We start from the raw sequence: 12,775 nt of genomic DNA on the forward strand, positions 1-12,775 counted from the left end.
CCAACATCTGGGTATCTTTTTGTAGACATTTTGCCAACCAGGAGCTTTATCAGTACAATACAATCAGTCCCTCAGCCAAGGGACTGATTACCTCATCTTCTGTGTCTTCACAACATGTCTTTGTATTGTACTGACAAAACCGCTGGTCGGCGAAACGTCTACAAATAAAGTTACACAGATGTTGCACAAGTGTCTAATTCTTCCCATTCACGACTATCATGGCAGAAGTGTACTTTGTTTTATGTACTGATGCCCCTGTACTGATGCCCCTGTACTGATGCCCCTGTACTGATGCCCCTGTACTGGTGCCCTTGTACTGATGCCCCTGTACTGATGCCCCTGTACTGATGCCCCTGTACTGATGCACCTGTACTGATGCCCCTGTACTGATGCCCCTGTACTGGTGCCCCTGTACTGATGCCCCTGTACTGATGCCCCTGTACTGATGCCCCTGTACTGATGCCCCTGTACTGATGCCCCTGTACTGATGCCCCTGTACTGATGCCCCTGTACTGATGCCCCTGTACTGATGCCCCTGTACTGATGCCCCTGTACTGATGCCCCTGTACTGGTGCCCCTGTACTGGTGCCCCTGTACTGATGCCCCTGTACTGATGCCCCTGTACTGATGCCCCTGTACTGATGCCCCTGTACTGGTGCCCCTGTACTGATGCCCCTGTACTGATGCCCCTGTACTGATGCCCCTGTACTGATGCCCCTGTACTGATGCCCCTGTACTGATGCCCCTGTACTGATGCCCCTGTACTGATGCCCCTGTACTGATGCCCCTGTACTGATGCCCCTGTACTGATGCCCCTGTACTGATGCCCCTGTACTGATGCCCCTGTACTGATGCCCCTGTACTGATGCCCCTGTGCTGATGCCCCTGTACTGATGCCCCTGTACTGTACTGATGCCCCTGTACTGATGCCCCTGTACTGATGCCCCTGTACTGAGTCCCCTGTACTGATGCCCCTGTACTTATGCCCCTGTACTGATGCCCCTGTACTGATGCCCCTGTACTGATGTCCCTGTACTGATGTCCCTTTACTGATGTCCCTGTACTGATGCCCCTGTACTGATGCCCTGTACTGTTGCCCCTGCACTGATGCCCCTGTACTGATGCCCATGTACTGATGCCCCTGTACTGATGCCCCTGTACTGATGCCCCTGTACTAATGCCCCTGTACTGATGCCCCTGTACTGATGCCCCTGTACTGATGCCCCTGTACTGATGCCCCTGTACTAATGCCCCTGTACTGATGCCCCTGTACTGATGCCCCTGTACTGATGCCCCTGTACTGATGCCCCTGTACTGATGCCCCTGTACTGATGCACCTGTACTGATGCCCCTGTACTGATGCCCCTGTACTGATGCCCCTGTACTGATGCCCCTGTACTGATGCCCCTGTACTGATTCCCCTGTACTGATGCCCCTGTACTGATGCCCCTGTACTGATGCCCCTGTACTGATGCCCCTGTACTGATGCCCCTGTACTGATGCCCCTGTACTGATGCCCCTGTACTGATGCCCCTGTACTGATGCCCCTGTACTGATGCCCCTGTACTGATGCCCCTGTACTGATGCCCCTGTACTGATGCCCCTGTACTTATGCCCCTGTACTGATGCCCCTGTACTGATGCCCCTGTACTGATGCCCCTGTGCTGATGCCCCTGTACTGATGCCCCTGTACTGATGCCCCTGTACTGATGCCCCTTTACTGATGCCCCTGTACTGATGCCCCTGTACTGATGCCCCTGTACTGATGCCCCTGTACTGATGCCCCTGTTCTGATGCCCCTGTACTGATGCCCCCGTAGTGATGCCCCTGTACTGATGCCCCTGTACTGATGCCCCTGTACTGAGGCCCCTGTACTGATGCCCCCGTACTGATGCACGTGCACTGATGCCTCTGTGCTGATACTGATGCCCCTGTACTGATGCCCCTGTACTGATGCCCCTGTACTGATGCCCCTGTACTGATGCCCCTGTACTGATGCCCCTGTACTGATGCCCCAGTACTGATGCCCCTGTACTGATGCCCCTGTACTGATACCTCTGTACTGATGCCCCTGTACTGATGCCCCTGTACTGATGCCCCTGTACTGATGCCCCTGTACTGATGCCCCTGTACTGATGCCCCTGTACTGATGCCCCTGTACTGATGCCCCTGTACTGATGCCCCTGTACTGATGCCCCTGTACTGATGCCCCTGTACTGATGCCCCTGTACTGATGCCCCTGTACTGATGCCCCTGTACTGATGCCCCTGTACTGATGCCCCTGTACTGATGCCCCTGTACTGATGCCCCTGTACTGATGCCCCTGTACTGATGCCCCTGTATTGATGCCCCTGTACTGATGCCCCTGTACTGATGCCCCTGTACTGATGCCCCTGTACTGATGCCCCTGTACTGATGCCCCTGTACTGATGCCCCTGTACTGATGCCCCTGTACTGATGCCCCTGTACTGATGCCCCTGTACTGATGCCCCTGTACTGATGCCCCTGTACTGATGCCCCTGTACTGATGCCCCTGTACTGATGCCCCTGTACTGAAGCCCCTGTACTGCTGCCCCAGTACTGCTGCCCCTGTACTGATGCCCCTGTACTGATGCCCCTGTACTGATGCCCCTGTACTGATGCCCCTGTACTGATGCCCCTGTACTGATGCCCCTGTACTGATGCCCCTGTACTGATGCCCCTTTACTGATGCCCCTGTACTGATGCCCCTGTACTGATGCCCCTGTACTGATGCCCCTGTACTGATGCCCCTGTACTGATGCCCCTGTACTGATGCCCCTGTACTGATGCCCCTGTACTGATGCCCCTGTACTGATGCCCATGTACTGATGCCCATGTACTGATGCCCATGTACTGATGCCCCTGTACTGATGCCCATGTACTGATGCCCCTGTACTGATGCCCCTGTACTGATGCCCATGTACTGATGCCCCTGTACTGATGCCCCTGTACTGATGCCCATGTACTGATGCCCCTGTACTGATGCCCATGTACTGATGCCCATGTACTGATGCCCATGTACTGATGCCCCTGTACTGATGCCCTTGTACTGATGCCCCTGTACTGATGCCTCTGTACTGATGCCCCTGTACTGATGAACCTGTACTGATGCCCCTGTACTGATGCCCCTGTACTGATGCCCCTGTACTGATGCCCCTGTACTGATGCCCCTGTACTGATGCCCCTGTACTGATGCCCCTGTACTGATGCCCCTGTACTGATGCCCCTGTACTGATGCCCCTGTACTGATGCCCCTGTACTGATGCCCTTGTACTGATGCCCCTGTACTGATGCCCCTGTACTGATGCCCCTGTACTGATTCCCCTGTACTGATGCCCCTGTACTAATGCCCCTGTACTGATGCCCCTGTACTGATGCCCCTGTACTGATGTCCCTGTACTGATGTCCCTTTACTGATGTCCCTGTACTGATGTCCCTGTGCTGATGCCCCTGTACTGATGTCCCTGTACTGATGCCCCTGTACTGATGTCCCTGTACTGATGCCCCTGTACTGATGCCCCTGTACTGATTCCCCTGCACTGATGCCCCTGTACTGATGCCCCTGTACTGATGCACCTGTGCTGATCCCCTGTACTGATGCCCCTGTACTAATGCCCCTGTACTGATGCCCCTGTACTGATGCCCCTGTACTGCTGCCCCTAAACTGACTGATGCCCCTGTACTGATGCCCCTGTACTGATGGCCCTGTACTGATGCCCCTGTACTGATGCCCCTGTACTGATGCCCCTGTACTGATGCCCCTGTACTGATGCCCCTGTACTGATGCCCCTGTACTGATGCCCCTGTACTGATGCCCCCGTAATGATGCCCCTGTACTGATGCCCCTGTACTGATGCCCCTAAACTGATGGACCTGTACTGATGCCCCTGTACTGATGCCCCTGTACTGATGCCCCTGTACTGATGCCCTTGTACTGGTGCCCTTGTACTGATGCCCCTGTACTGATGCCCCTGTACTGATGCCCCTGTACTGATGCCCCTGTACTGATGCCCCTGTACTGATGCACCTGTACTGATGCCCCTGTACTGATGCCCCTGTACTGATGCCCCTGTACTGATGCCCCTGTACTGATACCCCTGTACTGATGCCCCTGTACTGATGCCCCTGTACTGATGCCCCTGTACTGATGCCCCTGTACTGATGCCCCTGTACTGATGCCCCTGTACTGATGCCCCTGTACTGATGCCCCTGTACTGATGCCCCTGTACTGATGCCCCTGTACTGATGCCCCTGTACTGATGCCCCTATACTGATGATGCCTCTGTAATGATGCCCCTGTACTGATGCCCATGTACTGATGCCCCTGTACTGATGCCCCTGTACTGATGCCCCTGTACTGATGCCCCTGTACTGATGCCCCTGTACTGATGCCCCTGTACTGATGCCCCTGTACTGATGCCCCTGTACTGATGCCCCTGTACTGATGCCCCTAAACTGATGGACCTGTACTGATGCCCCTGTACTGATGCCCCTGTACTGATGCCCATGTACTGATGCCCCTGTACTGATGCCCCTGTACTGATGCCCCTGTACTGATGCCCCTGTACTGATGCCCCTGTACTGATGCCCCTGTACTGATGCCCCTGTACTGATGCCCCTGTACTGATGCCCCTGTACTGATGCCCCTGTACTGATGCCCCTGTACTGGTGCCCGTGTACTGATGCCCCTGTACTGATGCCCCTGTACTGATGCCCCTGTACTGATGCCCCTGTACTGGTGCCCTTGTACTGATGCCCCTGTACTGATGCCCCTGTACTGATGCCCCTGTACTGATGCAACTGTACTGATGCCCCTGTACTGATGCACCTGTACTGGTGCCCTTGTACTGATGCCCCTGTACTGATGCACCTGCACTGATGCCCCTGTACTGATACCTCTCTACTGATGCCCCTGTACTGATGCCCCTGTACTGATGCCCCTGTACTGATGCCCCTGTACTGATGCCCCTGTACTGATGCCCCTGTACTGATGCCCCTGTACTGATGCACCTGTACTGATGCCCCTGTACTGATGCCCCTGTACTGATGCCCCTGTACTGATGCCCCTGTACTGATGCCCCTGTACTGATGCACCTGTGCTGATGCCCCTGTACTGATGCCCCTGTACTGATGCCCCTGTACTGATGCCCCTGTACTGATGCCCCTGTACTGATGCCCCTGTACTGATGCCCCTGTACTGATGCCCCTGTACTGATGCCCCTGTACTGATGCCCCTGTACTGATGCCCCTGTACTGATGCCCCTGTACTGATGCCCCTGTACTGATGCACCTGCACTGATGCCCCTGTACTGATGCCCGTCTACTGATGCAACTGTACTGATGCCCCTGTACTGATGCCCCTGTACTGACACCCCTGTACTGATGCCCCTATACTGATGATGCCTCTGTAATGATGCCCCTGTACTGATGCCACTGCACTGATGCCCCTGTACTGATGCCCCTGTACTGATGCCCCTGTACTGATGCCCCTGTACTGATGCCCCTGTACTGATGCCCCTGTACTGATGCCCCTGTACTGATGCCCCTGTACTGATGCCCCTGTACTGATGCAACTGTACTGATGCCCCTGTACTGATGCACCTGTTCTGGTGCCCTTGTACTGATGCCTCTGTACTGATACCCCTGTACTGATGCCCCTGTACTGATACCTCTGTACTGATGCCCCTGTACTGATGCCCCTGTACTGATGCCCCTGTACTGATGCCTCTGTACTGATGCCCCTGTACTGATGCCCCTGTACTGATGCCCCTGTACTGATGCCCCTGTACTGATGCCCCTGTACTGATGCCCCTGTACTGATGCCCCTGTACTGATGCCCCTGTACTGATGCCCTGTACTGATGCCCCTGTACTGATGCCCCTGTGCTGATGCCCCTGTACTGATGCCCCTGTACTGATGCCCCTGTACTGATGCCCCTGTACTGATGCCCCTGTACTGATGCCCCTGTACTGATGCCCCTGTACTGATGCCCCTGTACTGATGCCCCTGTACTGATGCCCCTGTACTGATGCCCCTGTACTGATGCCCCTGTACTGATGCCCCTGTACTGATGCCCCTGTCCTGATGCCCCTGTACTGATGCCCCTGTAATGATGCCCCTGTACTGATGCCCCTGAACTGATGCCCCTGTACTGATGCCCCTGTACTGATGCCCCTGTACTGATGCAACTACGGATGCCCCTGTACTGATGCTCTTGTACTGATGCCCCTGTACTGATGCACCTGTACTGATGCCCCTAAACTGATGCCCCTATACTGATGATGCCTCTGTAATGGTGCCCCTGTACTGATGGAACTGTACTGATGCCCCTGAACTGGTGTCACTGTACTGAAGCCCCTGTACTGGTGCCCTTGTACTGATGCCCCTGTACTGATGCCCCTGTACTGATGCCCCTGTACTGATGCACCTGTACTGATGCCCCTGTACTGATGCCCCTGTACTGATGCCCCTGTACTGATGCCCCTGTACTGATGCCCCTGTACTGATGCCCCTGATGCCCCAGTACTGATGCACCTGTACTGATGCCCCTGTACTGATGCCCCTGTACTGATGCCCCTGTACTGATGCCCCTGTACTGATGCCCCTGTACTGATGCCCCTGTACTGATACCCCTGTACTGATGCCCCTGTACTGATGCCCCTGTAGTGATGCCCGTGTACTGATGCCCCTGTACTGATGCCCCTGTGATGCCCTGTACTGATGCCCCTGTACTGATGCCCCTGTAGTGATGCCCCTGTAGTGATGCCCCTGTACTGATGCCCCTGTACTGATGCCCCTGTACTGATGCCCCTGTACTGATGCCCCTGTACTGATGCCCCTGTACTGATGCCCCTGTACTGATGCCCCTGTACTGATGCCCCTGTACTGTATGCCCCTGTACTGATGCCCCTGTACTGATGCCCCTGTACTGATGCCCCTGTACTGATGCCCCTGTACTGATGCCCCTGTACTGATGCCCCTGTACTGATGCCCCTGTACTGATGCCCCTGTACTGATGCCCCTGTACTGATGCCCCTGTACTGATGCCCCTGTACTGATGCCCCTGTACTGATGCCCCTGTACTGATGCCCCTGTACTGATGCCCCTGTACTGATGCCCCTGTACTGATGCCCCTGTACTGATGCCCCTGTACTGATGCCCCTGATGCCCCTGTACTGATGCCCCTGTACTGATGCCCCTGTACTGATGCCCCTGTACTGATGCCCTGTACTGATGCCCCTGTACTGATGCCCATGTACTGATACCTCTCTACTGATGCCCCTGTACTGATGCCCCTGTACTGATGCCCCTGTACTGATGCCCCTGTACTGATGCCCCTGTACTGATGCCCCTGTACTGATGCCCCTGTACTGATGCCCCTGTACTGATTCCCCTGTACTGATGCCCCTGTACTGATGCCCCTGTACTGATGCCCCTGTACTGATGCCCCTGTACTGATGCCCCTGTACTGATGCCCCTGTACTGATGCCCCTGTACTGATGCCCCTGTACTGATGCCCCTGTACTGGTGCCCCTGTACTGATGCCCCTGTACTGATGCCCCTGTACTGATGCCCCTGTACTGATGCCCCTGTACTGATGCCCCTGTACTGATGCCCCTGTACTGATGCCCCTGTACTGATGCCCCTGTACTGATGCCCCTGTACTGATGCCCCTGTACTGATGCCCCTGTACTGGTGCCCTTGTACTGATGCCCCTGTACTGATGCCCCTGTACTGATGCCCCTGTACTGATGCCCCTGTACTGATGCCCTGTACTGATGCCCCTGTACTGATGCCCATGTACTGATGCCCCTGTACTGATGCCCCTGTACTGATGCCCCTGTACTGATGCCCCTGTACTGATGCCCCTGTACTGATGCCCCTGTACTGATGCCCCTGTACTGATGCCCCTGTACTGATGCCCCTTTACTGATGCCCCTGTACTGATGCCCCTGTACTGATGCCCCTGTACTGATGCCCCTGTACTGATGCCCCTGTACTGATGCCCCTGTACTGATGCCCCTGTACTGGTGCCCCTGTACTGATGCCCCTGTACTGATGATGCCTCTGTAATGATTCCTCTGTACTGATGCCCCTGTACTGTGCTGATGCCCCTGTACTGATGCCCCTGTACTGATGCCCCTGTACTGATGCCCCTGTACTGATGCCCCTGTACTGATGCCCCTGTACTGATGCCCCTGTACTGATGCCCCTGTACTGATGCCCCTGTACTGATGCCCCTGCACTGATGCCCCTGTACTGATGCCCCTGTACTGATGCCCCTGTACTGATGCCCCTGTACTGATGCCCCTGTACTGATGCCCCTGTACTGATGCCCCTGTACTGATGCCCCTGTACTGATGCCCCTGTACTGATGCAACTGTACTGATGCCCCTGTACTGATGCCCCTGTACTGATGCCCCTGTACTGATGCCCCTGTACTGATGCCCCTGTACTGATGCCCCTGTACTGATGCCCCTGTACTGATGCCCCTGTACTGATGCAACTACTGATGCCCCTGTACTGATGCCCCTGTACTGATGCCTCTGTACTGATGCCCCTCTACTGATGCTCTTGTACTGATGCCCCTGTACTGATGTATCTGTATTGATGCCCCTGTACTGATGCCCCTGTACTGATGCCCCAGTACTGATGCAGCTGTACTGATGCTTTTGTACTGATGCCCCTGTACTGATGCCTTTGTGCTGATGCCCCTGTACTGATGCCCCTCTACTGATGCCCCTGTACTGATGCCCCTGTACTGATGTAACTGTACTGATGCCCCTGTACTGATGCCCCTGTGCTGATGCCCCTGTACTGGTGCCCCTGTACTGATGCCCCTGTACTGATGCCCTGTACTGATGCCCCTGTACTGATGCCCCTGTCCTGCTGCCCCTGTACTGATGGCCCTGTACTGATGCCCCTGTACTGATGCCCCTGTAATGATGCCCCTGTACTGATGCCACTGTACTGATGCCCCTGTACTGATGCCCCTCTACTGATGCCCCTGTACTGATGCCCCTGTACTGATGCCCCTGTACTGATGCCCCTGTACTGATGCCCCTGTACTGATGCCCCTGTACTGATGCCCCTGTACTGATGCCCCTGTACTGATGCCCCTGTACTGATGCCCCTGTACTGATGCCCCTGTGCTGATGCCCCTGTACTGATGCCCCTGTACTGATGCCCCTGTGCTGATGCCCCTGTACTGATGCCCCTGTACTGATGCCCCTGTACTGATGCCCCTGTACTGATGCCCTTGTTCTGATGCCCCTGTACTGATGCACCTGCACTGATGCCCCTGCACTGATGCCCGTGTACTGATGCAACTGTACTGATGCCCCTGTACTGATGCCCCTGTACTTATGCCCCTGTACTGATGCCCATGTACTGATGCCCCTGTACTGATGCCCCTGTACTGATGCCCCTGTACTGATGCCCCTGTACTGATGCCCCTGTACTGATGCCCCTGTACTGATGCCCCTGTACTGATGCCCCTGTACTGATGCCCCTGTGCTGATGCCCCTGTACTGATGCACCTGCACTGATGACCCTGTACTGATACCCCTGTACTGATGCCCCTGTACTGATGCCCCTGTACTGATGCCCTGTACTGATGCAACTGTACTGATGCCCCTGTACTGGTGCCCCTGTACTGATGCCCCTGTACTGATGCCCTTGTACTGATGCCCCTGTACTGATGCCCCTGTACTGATGCCCCTGTACTGATGCCCCTGTACTGATGCCCCTGTACTGATGCCCCTGTACTGATGCCCCTGTACTGATGCCCCTGTACTGATGCCCCTGTACTGATGCCCCTGTACTGATGCCCCTGTACTGATGCCCCTGTACTGATGCCCCTGTACTGATGCCCCTGTACTGATGCCCCTGTACTGATGCCCCTGTACTGATGCCCCTGTACTGATGCCCCTGTACTGATGCCCCTGTACTGATGCCCCTGTACTGATGCCCCTGTACTGATGCCCCTGTACTGATGCCCCTGTACTGATGCCCCTGTACTGATGCCCCTGTACTGATGCCCCTGCACTGATGCCCCTGCACTGATTCCCCTGTACTGATGCCCCTGTACTGATGCCCCTGTGCTGATGCCCCTGTACTGATGCCCCTGTACTGATGCCCCTGTGCTGATGCCCCTGTACTGATGCCCCTGGACTGATGTCCCTTTACTGATGCCCCTGTACTGATGCCCCTGTATTGATGTCCTGTACTGATGCAACTGTACTGATACCCCTGTACTGATGCCCCTGTACTGATGCCCCTGTGCTGATGCCCCTGCACTGATGCCCCTGTACTGATGCCCCTGTACTGATGCCCCTGTACTGATGCCCCTGTACTGATGCCCCTGTACTGATGCCCCTGTACTGATGCCCCTGTGCTGAAGCCCCTGTACTGATGCCCCTGTACTGATGCCCCTGTACTGATGCCCCTGTACTGATGCCCCTGTACTGATGCCCCTGTACTGATGCCCCTGTACTGATGCCCCTGTACTGATGCCCCTGTACTGATGCCCCTGTACTGATGCCCCTGTACTGATGCCCCTGTACTGATGCCCCTGTACTGATGCCCCTGTACTGATGCCCCTGTACTGATGCCCTTGCACTGGTGCCCTTGTACTGATGCCCCTGTATTGATGCAACTGTACTGATGACCCTGTACTGATGCACCTGTTCTGGTGCCCTTGTACTGATGCCTCTGTACTGATGCCCCTGTACTGATGCCCCTGTACTGATGCCCCTGTACTGCTGCCTCTGTGCTGAAGCCCCTGTACTGATGCCCCTGTACTGATGCCCCTGTACTGATGCCCCTTTACTGATGCCCCTAAACTGATGGACCTGTACTGATGCCCCTGTACTGATGCCCCTGTACTGATGCCCCTCTACTGATGCCCCTGTACTGGTGCCCTTGTACTGATGCCCCTGTACTGATGCCCCTGTACTGATGCCCCTGTACTGATGCCCCTGTACTGATGCCCCTGTACTGATGCCCCTTTACTGATGCCCCTGTACTGATGCCTCTGTACTGATGCCCCTGTACTGATACCCCTGTACTGATGCCCTGTACTGTACTGATGCCCCTGTACTGATGCCCCTGTACTGATGCCCCTGTACTGATGCCCCTGTACTGATGCCCCTGTACTGATGCCCCTGTACTGATGCCCCTGTACTGATGCCCCTGTATGCTGATGCCCCTGTACTGATGCCCCTGATGATGCCCCTGTACTGATGCCCCTGTACTGATGCCCCTGTACTGATGCCCCTGTACTGATGCCCCTGTAGTGATGCCCTTGTACTGGTGCCCTTGTACTGATGCCGCTGTACTGATGCCCCTGTACTGACGCCCCTGTACTGGTGCCCTTGTACTGATGCCCCTGTACTGACGCCCCTTTACTGATGCCCCTGTACTGGTGCCCTTGTACTGATGCCCCTGTACTGATGCCCCTGTACTGATGCCCCTGTACTGGTGCCCTTGTACTGATGCCCCTGTACTGATGCCCCTGTACTGATGCCCCTGTACTGATGCCCCTGTACTGATGCCCCTGTACTGATGCCCCTGTACTGATGCCCCTGTACTGATGCCCCTGTACTGATGCCCCTGTACTGATGCCCCTGTGCTGATGCCCCTGTACTGATGCCCCTGTACTGATGCCCCTGTACTGATGCCCCTGTACTGATGCCCCTGTACTGATGCCCCTGTACTGATGCCCCTGTACTGATGCCCCTGTACTGATGCCCCTGTACTGATGCCCCTGTACTGATGCCCCTGTACTGATGCCCCTGTACTGATGCCCCTGTACTGATGCACCTGCACTGATGACCCTGTACTGATACCTCTCTACTGATGCCCCTGTACTGATGCCCCTGTACTGATGCCCCTGTACTGATGCCCCTGTACTGATGCCCCTGTACTGATGCCCCTGTACTGATGCCCCTGTACTGATTCCTTTGTACTGATGCCCCTTTACTGATGCCCCTGTACTGATGCACCTGCACTGATTCCCCTGTACTGATGCCCGTGTACTGATGCCCCTGTACTGATGCCCCTGTACTGATGCCCCTGTACTGATGCCCCTGTACTGATGCCCCTGTACTGATGCCCCAGTATTGAAGCACCTGTACTGATGCACCTGTGCTGATGCCCCTGTACTGATGCCCCTGTACTAATGCCCCTTTACTGATGCCCCTGTACTGATGCCCCTGTACTGATGCCCCTGTACTGATGCCTCTGTGCTGAAGCCCCTGTGCTGATGCCCCTGTACTGATACTAATGCCCCTGTACTGATGCCCTGTACTGATGCCCCTGTACTGATGCCCCTGTGCTGATGCACCTGTACTGATGCCCCTGTACTGATGCCCCTGTACTGATGCCCCTGTACTGATGCCCCTGTACTGATGCCCCTGTACTGATGCCCCTGTACTGATGCCCCTTTACTGATGCCCCTGTACTGATGATGCCCCCTGTACTGATGACCTGTACTGATGCCCCTGTACTGATGCCCCTGTACTGATGCCCCTGTACTGATGCCCCTCTACTGATGCCCCTGTACTGATGCCCCTGTACTGATGCCCCTGTACTGATGCCCCTGTACTGATGCCCCTGTACTGATGCCCCTGTACTGATGCCCCTGTACTGATGCCCCTGTACTGATGCCCCTGTACTGATGCCCCTGTACTGATGCCCCTGTACTGATGCCCCTGTACTGATGCAACTGTACTGATGCCCCTGTACTGATGCC

The sequence above is a fragment of the Cherax quadricarinatus genome, chromosome 24, assembly GCF_038502225.1.
Source record: "Cherax quadricarinatus isolate ZL_2023a chromosome 24, ASM3850222v1, whole genome shotgun sequence".
In the NCBI taxonomy this organism is placed as follows: domain Eukaryota; kingdom Metazoa; phylum Arthropoda; class Malacostraca; order Decapoda; family Parastacidae; genus Cherax; species Cherax quadricarinatus.